This window comes from Carassius gibelio, chromosome B5, assembly GCF_023724105.1.
Source record: "Carassius gibelio isolate Cgi1373 ecotype wild population from Czech Republic chromosome B5, carGib1.2-hapl.c, whole genome shotgun sequence".
Taxonomy (NCBI): domain Eukaryota; kingdom Metazoa; phylum Chordata; class Actinopteri; order Cypriniformes; family Cyprinidae; genus Carassius; species Carassius gibelio.
The window spans coordinates 16,088,377-16,100,955 of NC_068400.1; the positions used below are offsets into that span (position 1 = coordinate 16,088,377).

Below are 12,579 nucleotides of genomic sequence, written 5' to 3' on the forward strand. Positions count from 1 at the left end.
ACCAAGAGTCAACTTTTATTAACTCTGAATTGACTATATCTTGTAATATAATTGGATTACTATGTGATGTAAACAAATTTGTATCGTCTGCAAAGATGATTTTATGGAATAATGTTGATGAATTAACACAATCGTTTATATATAGAATAAATAAGAGTGTATATATATATATATATATATATATATATATATATATATATATATATATATATATATATATATATACGTATATATATATATATATATACTCATGAATAATCATAACAACAATAATCATAACAACAATTATAGTACATCATAATACTTACGTATTTGTTGTTATAAGTGTAAGAGTATGAATTTGTATAACACACAATGTACACCATATTAAATCTACTTCATTAACGGTACAGAGGACTGTATCATATCTTGACATTGTTTATTTAAGATCTGCACGGTATCTTGCAGCTTGTGAGTGGTTAGATTTTGAGTTTTATTTGAGTGTTTCCTGTGGAGATAATGCTACACTCTAAAAACGGCTGGGTTATTTTTTAACCCAAAATGCTGGGTTGAGTCTGTTGGGTCATTTTGTTGGGTTATTTTATTTCGTTTTAAACACTTTTGGGTAGTTTCAATTTACCAGGAGTTGGGTTAAACCTGCTGGGTTGCGTCGCTGGGTTGTTTCAGGCCAGCGCTGGGTTATTTAACGCGCCTTGAAGATGTTTAAATCGCTCCCCAACTGTCATTTTGGAAGAACAACGGGGCAAAGCCTCGGCTTTCAACTGTTTTAAGGTAAGTTTATTTAATGTTTTCATTAATAATTATTTTAAATTGGCAGAATTATAACTTTTTTTGCGGCAACAATACTGTTAAACGTCTACAGGCCAACATTATTTACGTTAAATGATGAACTGTTTAACGTACCTCAAACGGCCAACCGTTACGTGACTCGCTTAATCGTGAGACGACAGATTAATAGTTTTATTAAGTTTCAGACAGTGACGGATGGCTGAAATATGCAAATACCTGTGAAAATAGAGGAAAAAGTCGTTTCTGACACTGAAAAGCGAATTTAACATTTAAGTGAGTCAAATGAGTTCAAAAAGTGAATACGACTTTCTGCTCTAATGTAATCGCCTGCAGTTGTCCATATCGACATGTAAATCATACAAATTACGTACAATATAGTCGGACTGCAGGTCTAAAAGAACCGACGATCCAGTTCAAATAAACCGGTTCAGTAATTCTCGGAACAAATTTCCCGGAAAAGAATCGACGTCTCAGGGCATTTCAAAGTGCGCGCACGCACAGCGATTGACTTAGGACGCGTTAGTGAGGTGTTTTGATGCTTTTGTGGTTTATAAAGTCTTTTTACATACAAATTATAATTCAAAATGTGTTTTTTTTTTCTGTCAGAAAAGCACATGGATACATTTGTGAGAGAATAACTCGTCGAGTGCAGTCTTATTGATGCGTCTAACGGTAAGTTCGTGTTTATTATACATTTTACATAATTGCTTGTCTGTGATAATCAACTAACCCTCGCGTACGTTAACCCTCACGTAACTTAAACGCACATATATTTGTATTTCGTGCTATAGTTAAAGCTAACTTTGTGTTCAGAATGTACCTAATTTAGCAGCGTAAACATCATATTATACCAATTTTCCAGCTCGTGTTTTTGACTTGTCCTTATCACTTTGGTACATCTATAAGTGTTTATATATGGACTGTTTTAAAGCTGCGGGGTAACCCCGTACCTGCGTGACTTATCATAGAAATGTCTGTGTGCGCGCATGCAGTGTTATCGCCCTTATCTGTGCCGGTGACTGTGTGTGTTAGCCAGCATATTAACATAAAACTGTGATTTATAATAACTGGAACATCCCATTGATTAGACAGTTTGAAAGCACACCTTTCAGCCAATCACTATATCATAATCTTTTTTTTTTTTTTTTTTTTTTTCTTTTTACTTTATTTTAAAGGCTGGAACAAACATGGCATTCCTTAACCGAGCAGAGTCCACAAAACCCCATCCAATTGTCATGGCGATTTAAAAATGCCAGCAGATCTCTCAGGAATTGATCATAATCAATGGACAGGTAAGGATATTCTGGACTATTTTCCAAATAAATTGCAAATTGTATATTTAATTGCATTTTTCCACATGTGGACGCATACATTGTGACATAGTACAAACGCAATTGAAAAGCATTTGAATTACAGATGCTTTACACAGAAAGCTGTCAATTTGTGTCAAGCGTGGGACTATACTATGGGGCATGTTTTTTATTGGGATATATTCTGTAGTTTTACCCCTAATCTCTCACTGTATGCACTCTGATGCCCATCAGCAAAACAACATTGGAGTTCTACTCTTATTTACCTATTTGCATCTTACCCTATATTTTATACCTCAGGTGAAAAGCATTTGGTTAATGGTGAATATTGACCAATAGTACCATGTGGCTCTAACTGTTAGCAGGGGATAGTAGCTGCATTTGGGGTAAAAATGACAGAATTATTTATTGTGTGAGGTGCCAAGAATATAGGGAGATCCGAGTTGCCTGTTTGTTCTTTAACACGCATCTCTCGGAGCGGCAAATGCCTTTAGTAGTGCCTTAACCTCCATTGTTCAAAACATTTGGCACAATTGTCTTTGAGTGACGTCACCTCCCAATACAAACACTCTCCATAGTATGGTCCCACCTCTGGCAAAAATTACAGTTTTCCATGTGAGGCTAAAGTAAATTGCTAAAGTAATTGCGATTCCCTTTGAGTTTTGGCAGGTAACGTGCAACACAGTGAAAAAAACAGACATGGTAATTAATAACACCTCATGTACTTGTTCTTATGTTGCATCTATGCTAACATTAGTCTGTTTCTCTCTTATTCCGAGGTCACCGTAGCCACCCGTATCCAGTACACATCCAGATCAGATGGTGGATCAGCACCTAGAAAGGACCTCTACATCCCTGAAAGACAGCGGAGACCAGGACAACTAGAGCCCCAGATACAGATCCCCTGTAAAGACCTTGTCTCAGAGGAGCACCAGGACAAGACCATAGTAAACAGATGATTTTTCTGCACAATCTGACTTTGCTGCCTGGAATTGAACTACTGGTTTCGTCTGGTCAGAGGAGAACTGACCCCCAACTGAACCTGGTTTCTCCCAAGGTTTTTTTCTCCATTCTGTCACCGATGGAGTTTTGGTTCCTTGGTTTTCCTTAGTTGGGGACAATTAATATCAAGCCATATCATCGACTTCATCGCACAGAGGGACGATACATCACTGAATCAATGATGAACTGACTTTAACTGAAAACTGAGTGTTGACTGTTGTCCCTTTGCATTATTACACACAATTTTCCTATTTAATACTTTAAAGCTGCTATGATGCAGTATTTGATCAATATGAGAGGCTTATTACTCATAATAAATGGAAAATACAGCTGCAAACAGACTTTGCTTTTCCATTTGAAATTTGGCAGTCACTGTGCATTCATGAAAACTGAAAAGGTAATTTTTGTTCGTTGTTTCTTAAAGTGTTTTTGTTCAAGATTTGCAATTGTTTTTGGATTTTGTCACAATTTGTCACATGTGGAAAACGCAATTGAAAACATAATTTGCAATTCCTTTTGAAAATTGTCCTTCCGTTGACAGGCTCTAAAGCAGAGTACACTTCTCTCAGGTGTACAGTAAATCTTTGAATTTCCATTTTTGGGTGAACTATATATGTTGAACTACCCTAAGCAGTGCACATCTACCTACATAGGAGTCTTTATATACTTTATTTAAATTTAAGGACATCTTTAAATTATTTTACATTTAAATTTAAAGAATGTTAATTGTCAATGCCATTTCACTGTGTATTTAAATAGCTAAACATGTCAAAATGTAATAGTTAAATAGTTACTTTAACCCAGCACGTGTTCTGTCCAATATTTACCCAGCGTTGGGTTGCCAATTGGGTTATTTTTAACCCAGCCATTTTTAGAGTTGAGAAAACCCAAGTTAGAGTCATTCTTGCTGGGTTATTCACATAATTTCACTTTTGCTTAACAAAGCAATCATGGATTAATAAATAATGAAGAATACAGGTTATTTAGACTGTTAAAAATATTTTTAATGCCATCTGACATTCAAAAATTTGTACCAATGACAAACAACATGTAATTTTCTCTTGTTTTGTTTCCAGCAAATGCAAAATAAATAAATACAATACAAATCACAGTTTTACAGTTGCAATAAATAAGAAAATTATTTCTGAATGACATAACTATTACATTTTGACATGTTTAGCTATTTAAATACACATTGACAATTAACATTCTTTAAATTTAAATGTAAAATCATTTAAAGATGTCCTTAAATGTATATCAAGTATATAAAGACTCCTATGTAGGTAGATGTGCACTGCTTAGGGTAGTTCAACATATAGTTCACCCAAAAATGAAAATTCTGTCATTTATTACTCACCCTCATGACGTTACAAACCCGTAAGACCTTAGTTCATCTTCAGAACACAAGTTAAGATATTTTCGATAATATTTCAAGAGCTTTCAGACCAGGATGAAAAATAATGTGACAATTTTCATTTTTGGGTGAACTATTGTCAAACACTTAGAAAGCTTTGAAGCAACGATCTACACCTGAGAGCAGTGTACTCTGCTATAAAGCCTGTTAACGGAAGGACAATTTTCAAAAGGAATTACAAATTATATTTTAAATTGAGTTTTCCACATGTGACAAATTGTGACAAAATCCAAACACAATTGCAAATCTTGAACAAAAACACTGTTTCAAAAACACTGAACAAAAATAACCTTTTCAGTTTTCATGAATGCACAGTGACTGCCAAATTTCAAAGGGAAAAGCAAAGTCCATTTGCAGCTGTATTTTCCATGTTCTATGAGTAATAAACCTGTCATATTGATCAAATAATGCATCATAGCAGCTTTACAGTATTAAATAGGAAAATAGTGTGTAATAATGCAAAGGGACGAAAGTAAACACTAATTTTTCAGTTAAAGTCAGTTCATCATTGATTCAGTGATGTATCATCCCTCTGTGCAATCAAGTCGATGATATCGCTTGATATTAATTGTCCCCAACTAAGGAAAACCAAGGAAACAAAACTCCATCGGTGACAGAATGGAGAAAAAAAAAACCTTGGGAGAAACCAGGCTCAGTTGGGGGCCAGTTCTCCTCTGACCAGACGAAACCAGTAGTTCAATTCCAGGCTGCAGCAAAGTCAGATTGTGCAGAAGAATCATCTGTTTCCTGTGGTCTTGTCCTGGTGGTCTTCTGAGACAAGGTCTTTACAGGGGATCTGTATCTGGGGCTCTAGTTGTCATGGTCTCCGCTGTCTTTCAGAGCAGTAGAGGTCCTTTCTAGGTGCTGATCCACCATCTGGTCTGGATACGTACTGGATCCGGGCAACTGCAGCGACCCTCTGGTCTGGATACAGACTGGATCTGGTGGCTACGGTGACCTCGGAATAAGAGAGAAACAGACAAATGTTAGCATAGATGCAACATAAGAACAAGTACATGAGGTGTTATAAATTACCATGTCTGTTTTTTCACTGTGTCGCACATGTTACCTGCCAAAACTCAATTGGAATCGCAATTACTTTAGCATCTGAAATTCCAATGCCTCACATGGGAAACTGTCAATTTTTGCCAGAGGTGGGACCATACTATGGAGAGTGTTTGTATTGGGAGGTGATGTCACTCAAAGACAATTGTGCCACATGCTTTGAACATTGGAGGTTAAGGCACTACTAAAAGCCAGCTGCCGCTCCGAGAGATGCGTATTAAAGAACAGACAGTGCAACCCGGATCTCCTTATATTCTTGGCACCTCACACAATAAATAATTCTGTCATTTTTACCCCAAATGCAGCTACTATCCCCTGCTAACAGTTAGAGCCACATGGTACTATTGGTCAATATTCACCATTAACCAAATGCTTTTCACCTGAGGTATAAAATATAGGGTAAGATGCAAATAGGTAAATAAGAGTAGAACTGCAATGTTGTTTTGCTGACGTGCATCAGAGTGCAAACAGTGAGAGATTTGGGGCAAAAAATACAGAATATATCCCAATAAAAAACACGCCCCATAGTATAGTCCCACCCTTGACACAAATTGACAGCTTTCTGTGTAAGGCATCTGAAATTCAAATGCTTTTCAACTGCGTTTGACTATGTCACAATGTATGGGTCCACATGTTGAAAAATGCAATTAAATATACAATTTGCAATTCCTTTTGAAAATGGTCCAGAATATCCTTACCTGTCCATTTATTATGATCAATGCCTGAGAGATCCACTGCCATTTTTAAATCGCCACGACAATTGGATGGGGTTTTGTGGACTCTGCTCGGATAAGGAATTCCATGTTTGTTCCAACCTTTAAAATAAAGTAAAAAAAAAAAAAAAAAATACAAATTGTTTTAATAACATTGATTCAGCTCAATTAACTGTGTGAAGTTAATCATGAAATTTATCCATCATGATTATTTTTTAAATTAACCTATGAGTTGGTCTACAGAAGCAGCATATGATATAGTGATTGGCTGAAAGGTGTGCTTTCAAACGGTCTAATCAATGGGATGTTCCAGTCATTATAAATCACAGTTTTATGTTAATATGCTGGCTATGACTATATCAAACACACACAGTCACTGGCACAGATAAGGGAGATCACACTGCATGTGCGCACACAGACATTTCTATGACAAGTCACGTAGGTAAAACAGTCCATATATAAAAACTTATAGATGTACCAAAGTGATAAGGACAAGTCAAAAACACGATCTGGAAAATTGGTATATGATGTTTATGCTCCTAAATTAGGTACATTCTGAACACAAAGTTACAAAGTGCAGCTTTAACTATAGCACAAAATAAAAATATATGTGTGTTTAAGTTACTGTACGTGAGGGTTAATGTTAGTTGATTATAACAGACAAACAATTATGTTAAATGTATAATAAACACAAACTTACCGTTAGACGCCTCAATAAGACTACACTCGACAAGTTTTTCTCTCACAAATGTATCCATGTGCTTTTCTGACAGGAAAAAACACATTTTGAATTATAATTTGTATGTAAAAAGACTTTATAAACCACAAAAGCATCAAATCACGACACTAACGTGGCCTACGTCACTCGCTGTGCGTGCGCCACTTTGAAATGCCCTGAGACGTCGATTATTTTCCGGGAATCACTCCCAACGTGGCCTCACCCTCTTGGGCATGAGAGTGAGAAGGCTCCCTCTAGTCTGGTTCTCTGTAAATTTGAAGGCTGAGCTCCAGGGTCTTTTTTGAGCGACCCAGGCCCAGCGTGGCCTCCCACTCCTGGGCATGAGAGTGAGTTGGTGCCCCCTAGTCTGGTTCTCTGTAAAATTGAAGGTTGAGCTCCAGGGGCTTTTTCACTTTTCGAGCACTTTGTTCGAGAATTACTGAACCTGGTTATTTGAACTGGATTGTCAGTTCTTTTAGACCTGCGGTGCAACTATATTGTATGTTATTTATACGATTTACGTGTCGATATGGACAACTGCAGGCGTTTACATTAGAGCAGAAAGTCGTATTCACCTTTTGAACTCATTTGACTCATTTAAATGTCAAATTCGCTTTTTAGTGTCAGAAACGGCTTTTTCCTCTATTTTCACAGGTATTCGCATTTTTCAGCCATCCGTCACTGCCTGAAACTTAATAAAACTGTATTAATCCGTCGTCTCAGATAACTTTTATGCGAGTCAAGTAACGTAGGTTGGCCGTTTGAGGTAAACTGTTCATCATTTAATGTAAATAATGTTGGCCTGTAGACTTTTAATAGTATTGTAGCCGCAAAAAAGTTATAGTTCTGCCAATTTAAAATAATTATTAATGAAAACATTAAATAAACTTACCTTAAAACAGTTGAAAGCCGTGGCTTTGCCCCGTTGTTCTTCCAAAATGACAGTTGGGGAGCGATTTAAACATCTTCAAGGCGCGTTAAATAACCCAGCGCTGGCATGAAACAACCCAGCGACGCAACCCAGCAGGTTTAACCCAACTCCTGGTAAATTGAAACTACCCAAAAGTGTTTAAAAATTAATAAAATAACCCAACAAAATAACCCAACAGACTCAACCCAGCATTTTGGGTAAAAACCTAACCCAGCCGTTTTTAGAGTGCTTAATCAATCGACTATAAGTGACTTTGCAACTACATGCCAACTAAATCTAACTAAAGTATAGTATGCTAATGAATGGTAGACTATAGTGGCAGATTAAGTTGACGTCCTTGCAAAGACACTTATAGTCAGTTTATCTGTTGGTTGACTATTAAAATAAATTGTTAGCATATATTTACAGTAGCAGACATTCTTATACTCCAGTGACCACCAGTTGATATGTAGTTGCAGAGTTACTTATCAACAGCTGTCTAAAAGTTACCATCAAAATAATCAAACTGATATTACAATAAAAATAGTTCAAAGCAAATCTGTCATATTACACATTCATCTGATCTGATATCTAATATTATGGCTGTTTAAGAGAAAAAAAAAATAAATAAATAAATATATATATATATATATATATATATATATATATATATATATATATATATATATATATATGTGTATTATATATTATATACATACTTATGAGACTATGAGAAGTATAATATATTGTAAAAGTGGATGCAACGTGTTCAGTGTGTTACAAATCATCATACTCTTAAAAGCTATAACCACAAATAAGTAAAGCTATAACCACTAATAAGCAGCTAGTTACTAGTTAGATTTAGTCACTATACCAAAGTGTCACACACTTTATTATTTTGCATTCATGCACTCAACAGGCTGCATGGACAGATGAACAGAGCAATAAATGAATAAATAAATAAATTAAAAGATAAATAATAATAATATTAATAATAATAATAATTATAAATAACACATTGAGCAAGAAACATATTTGCTCTTCAGAGTGCACAAACACAAATATGAAAGCCTCACTAACCCTTCCGTCTGTTCTGTTCTCCACATACACCACTAAAACATGCTTTTACAGACCAGTAAAAATCAGTGAAGTACATAAAAGTGCTTCAACACATGAATAAATTGCATGGAACAGTGTTTTACTCACCCAAACATTTAGACAAAATGCCTTATGTGGTTTTATCATTTCTATTATTACTTTCCTGCTGTTGTGATTGTCATGACAACAGCAGAGTGCTTTAACAATCTAAAACAGTTAAGATTTTGCTCTCTGACGCACACAGTCTATTCTGCTTTGTTGTGTGGTTCATATGTTTCTTCCAGGAATAAATGCTACATTTTAAGGTTCAAAATTAGATTGCAGTAACATGTTTTCCTTAATGTTAAGAAATGCCTCTCAGCAGGAAAGAGCAAAAGACAAAACAGAGATAATGGTCTGAAACCATTTTACTAAGTCTTTAATTGGCCTGAGGCACACAGAGCATGTTATGAAAGGTGCTCAATACACATTGACACTCCTGGAAAATGAAAGAGAGAAACCACCTGAGGCGCACACACAGACGCCAACTAATTCAAAGGTATTAGTAAAAGAAATTGCTATTAATTAAGAGTAAAAAGGGGGAAACAATCCTGCTAATCCAAAACATAGTTTATGGGATGCAAGTGCATTAATTAGCCTATTAAACTTACATATATATATATAAAAAAAAATAAAAAAAAGTTGTTAGTTCTGAATATAAGGATAATTTCAGTTTTATGCACATTAAGAATGGAATGAGAAAGGTTGCAATGAATAATTTCCATTTTTATAACTGTTTAATGAAACCTTATAATGCAGTGAATGCATAATAATAATAATAATAATAATAATAATAATAATAATAATAACAATAATAACAATAATAATAATGAGTAATACAACTGAGTAAATGTTTTATTAATCATTAATCATTAACCATTTCAGACTTAAAGGAACACTCCGACTTTCTGGGACTTTAGCTTATTCACAGTATCCCCCAGAGTTAGATAAGTCCATGCATACCTTTTTCATTTGTGCATTCTGTAAGTGTTATTTGACTCACTCAACGCTAGCCTAGCTTAGCACAAAGACTGGATGTAAATGGATACTGTTAGCGATTTTAATCGTATAAGGAGTGAGGAGCAGAGTGTTCACTCAGAGTTGGAGTAATAGAGTCAGCAATTACTAGATAGTAAATTTATAGTGTACAATCATGGGTGTTTGCTGTATTGTAAAGAGCTGCGACAATAAACAGGGGAGACCAGGTAATACTATGATGTTTCATAGAATTCCAACCCAAAACGTTGACCTGATGAATCGCTGGGTACTTGCTCTGGAAATAGATCCAAACACACCTGTAAACACCATCATGAAGTATTTTGTTTGCTCTGTACATTTTACTGTGTACGACTATTTTGTAAAAATGCTAGTTGCCACACGGACCATGAAACGTGTGCTAAAGGATACAGCCATCCCATCGATAATAAAGACAGGACAAATTGGATCACCTGTTGCTGCGGTAAGTGTTCCGTTATGTTTTGAGAAGACTAACATTAGCCATACTGTAACAGTGCCATGCTAATGTAATATAACCTTAGTAGTGACACTATTACGTGAATAGGGGCTCCGTGTATCCCCTTTATTGTTATTATTGTGTTGTCATGAACACACTGCTTGTGATCATTATAACAAATCACTTACTTGGTGGATAGCTGACCATTAGGTTCACTCGGCATGGGGCGTTTCTTCCAGTTGATCTTGTCACAATGAAAAAATAAATAAATAAAAAAAACGACAACTGCCAGGTGTATTAGGGCAGACAAATCTTCCGTGGTAGTGACGCAAATATTTTGATTGTCATCAAGCCTTGTCATTGATGGCAATACCCGTTCCCATTCATTACAACAAAGGCACTCGGTTTCTGTCGGCATAGGTTGGCATGTTCCACATTTTACAGCACCAGTCTGTGTTCGTTCTGATTCTCCCTTCGACATCTTGTCTTACAGCTTCCAAAGTTTGTAACTCCTCGTCTGTGTATTCTGGCTCAAAACTATATGGTTCCGGAATCTATTTTGATACACATTAAAATTCCTCTGAGTCTGACAATTCCTTAAAGTCAGCCATGATCATGAGTCACGTCTAGCTAGTTAGTCATGTTTGTTTTGTTTACGGAACCATCAACAAGGCGTCTCTAATCACTCCGCCCAAGTAACGTTAGCTGTGCTCCTACGCCTGGTGAGAATATAGTTCCCAGTATTTATACGTTTAAAAATGGTCTCTGTCTCATATAGACTTGTTATTTTTTTACACTCTGTGACTATACAGATCACAACATGTAAATAGGAAAATGTTTGCATTATTTTGTCACTTATTGGGATTACTATGCTAACAGTATCCATTTACATCCAGTTTTTGTGCTAAGCTAGGCTAGCGTTGGGTGCGTCAAATAACACTTACAGAACGCACAGAAATGAAAAAGGTATGTATGGACTTATCTAACTCTGGGTGATACTGTGAATAAGCTAAAGTCCCAAAAAGTCGGAGTGTTCCTTTAAATGGGTCATATGATGCAATTTAATTTTTTCCTTTCTCTTTGGAGTGTTACAAGCTCTTGCAAATAAAAACAAAACAGAGATAATGGTCTGAAACCATTTTGCTAAGTCTTTAATTGGCCCAAGGCACACAGAGCATATTATGAAAGGTGCTCAGTATACATTTACACCCCCCCCCCCCCCCAAAAAAAAAACACCCCAACCCCTATAGACACATTGCATTACAATGTTCTTTTTAGCAATGTCATATTACCTCTTTAAATGATCAAACAGTTGTTCATATACAATTGATTTTCCTGCAATTAATTTTCTTTCTTTCTTTCTTTCTTTCTTTTTGCCTTTGGGGTTGTTTAAAGTGTATTCTGTTTTATGTTTTTCCATCTCTGATAATCCTAGGTTATATGATCACGCAGGTTGTTTATGCATTAAACTCATCGCCACGGGGGAAATGCTATTCCCTGAACATAAGAAGTCGTGGCAGAGGAAGCGTTTGATAAACCCATACCCACAGTAACTGACAGAACACTTGACCCGTTATCAGACAGCAACACTATAATTCCATACCAGACCCGAACCACACATTTATTCTCCTATATGACGTAGATAAATTTTGTTTATTAAAACTTCTATTCAAATTATGAACAGCAATTAAGTAGGCCGTTTTGCTGGTGGTGCAGAGGCGGTGCACAAACTGTACTCATGCACCCAAACTTCCACTTTGCGGCAGGCGGCACCAGAGATAAAAATATGTTTTATCTTTTTATTGCCTTTTACCAGCAGATTATTATCAACAAATTTAACATTTCACTGTGCTCATGTCGACAGTGTTGAAAACATGGTGGTCATTTAAATGGAGCCTAATGAATTCCCATTGGATGATCTATATTTTTTTTTTTTTTTTTTTTTTTTAAATAAAAATCTAGAGCAAGCATGTCTGAGTTGGTTTGCCATGTAAAAATACAATTAGGCTAGGAGTAAAATGTCAATGTTAACTGTCTGATATGAAAACTATGCCAGTCACAGTCCCAT

General features: G+C 35.8%; 1 long non-coding RNA gene across 1 annotated transcript; it reads left to right on the forward strand.

The window, feature by feature from the left end:
- The first annotated feature begins 957 nt into the window (after window positions 1-957).
- On the forward strand, window positions 958-3,464 carry LOC127958657 (uncharacterized). Its single transcript, XR_008154111.1, has 3 exons — window positions 958-1,461; window positions 1,965-2,081; window positions 2,879-3,464. It is a non-coding gene; the product is annotated as an uncharacterized LOC127958657 (long non-coding RNA).
- Window positions 3,465-12,579: the final 9,115 nt, after the last annotated feature.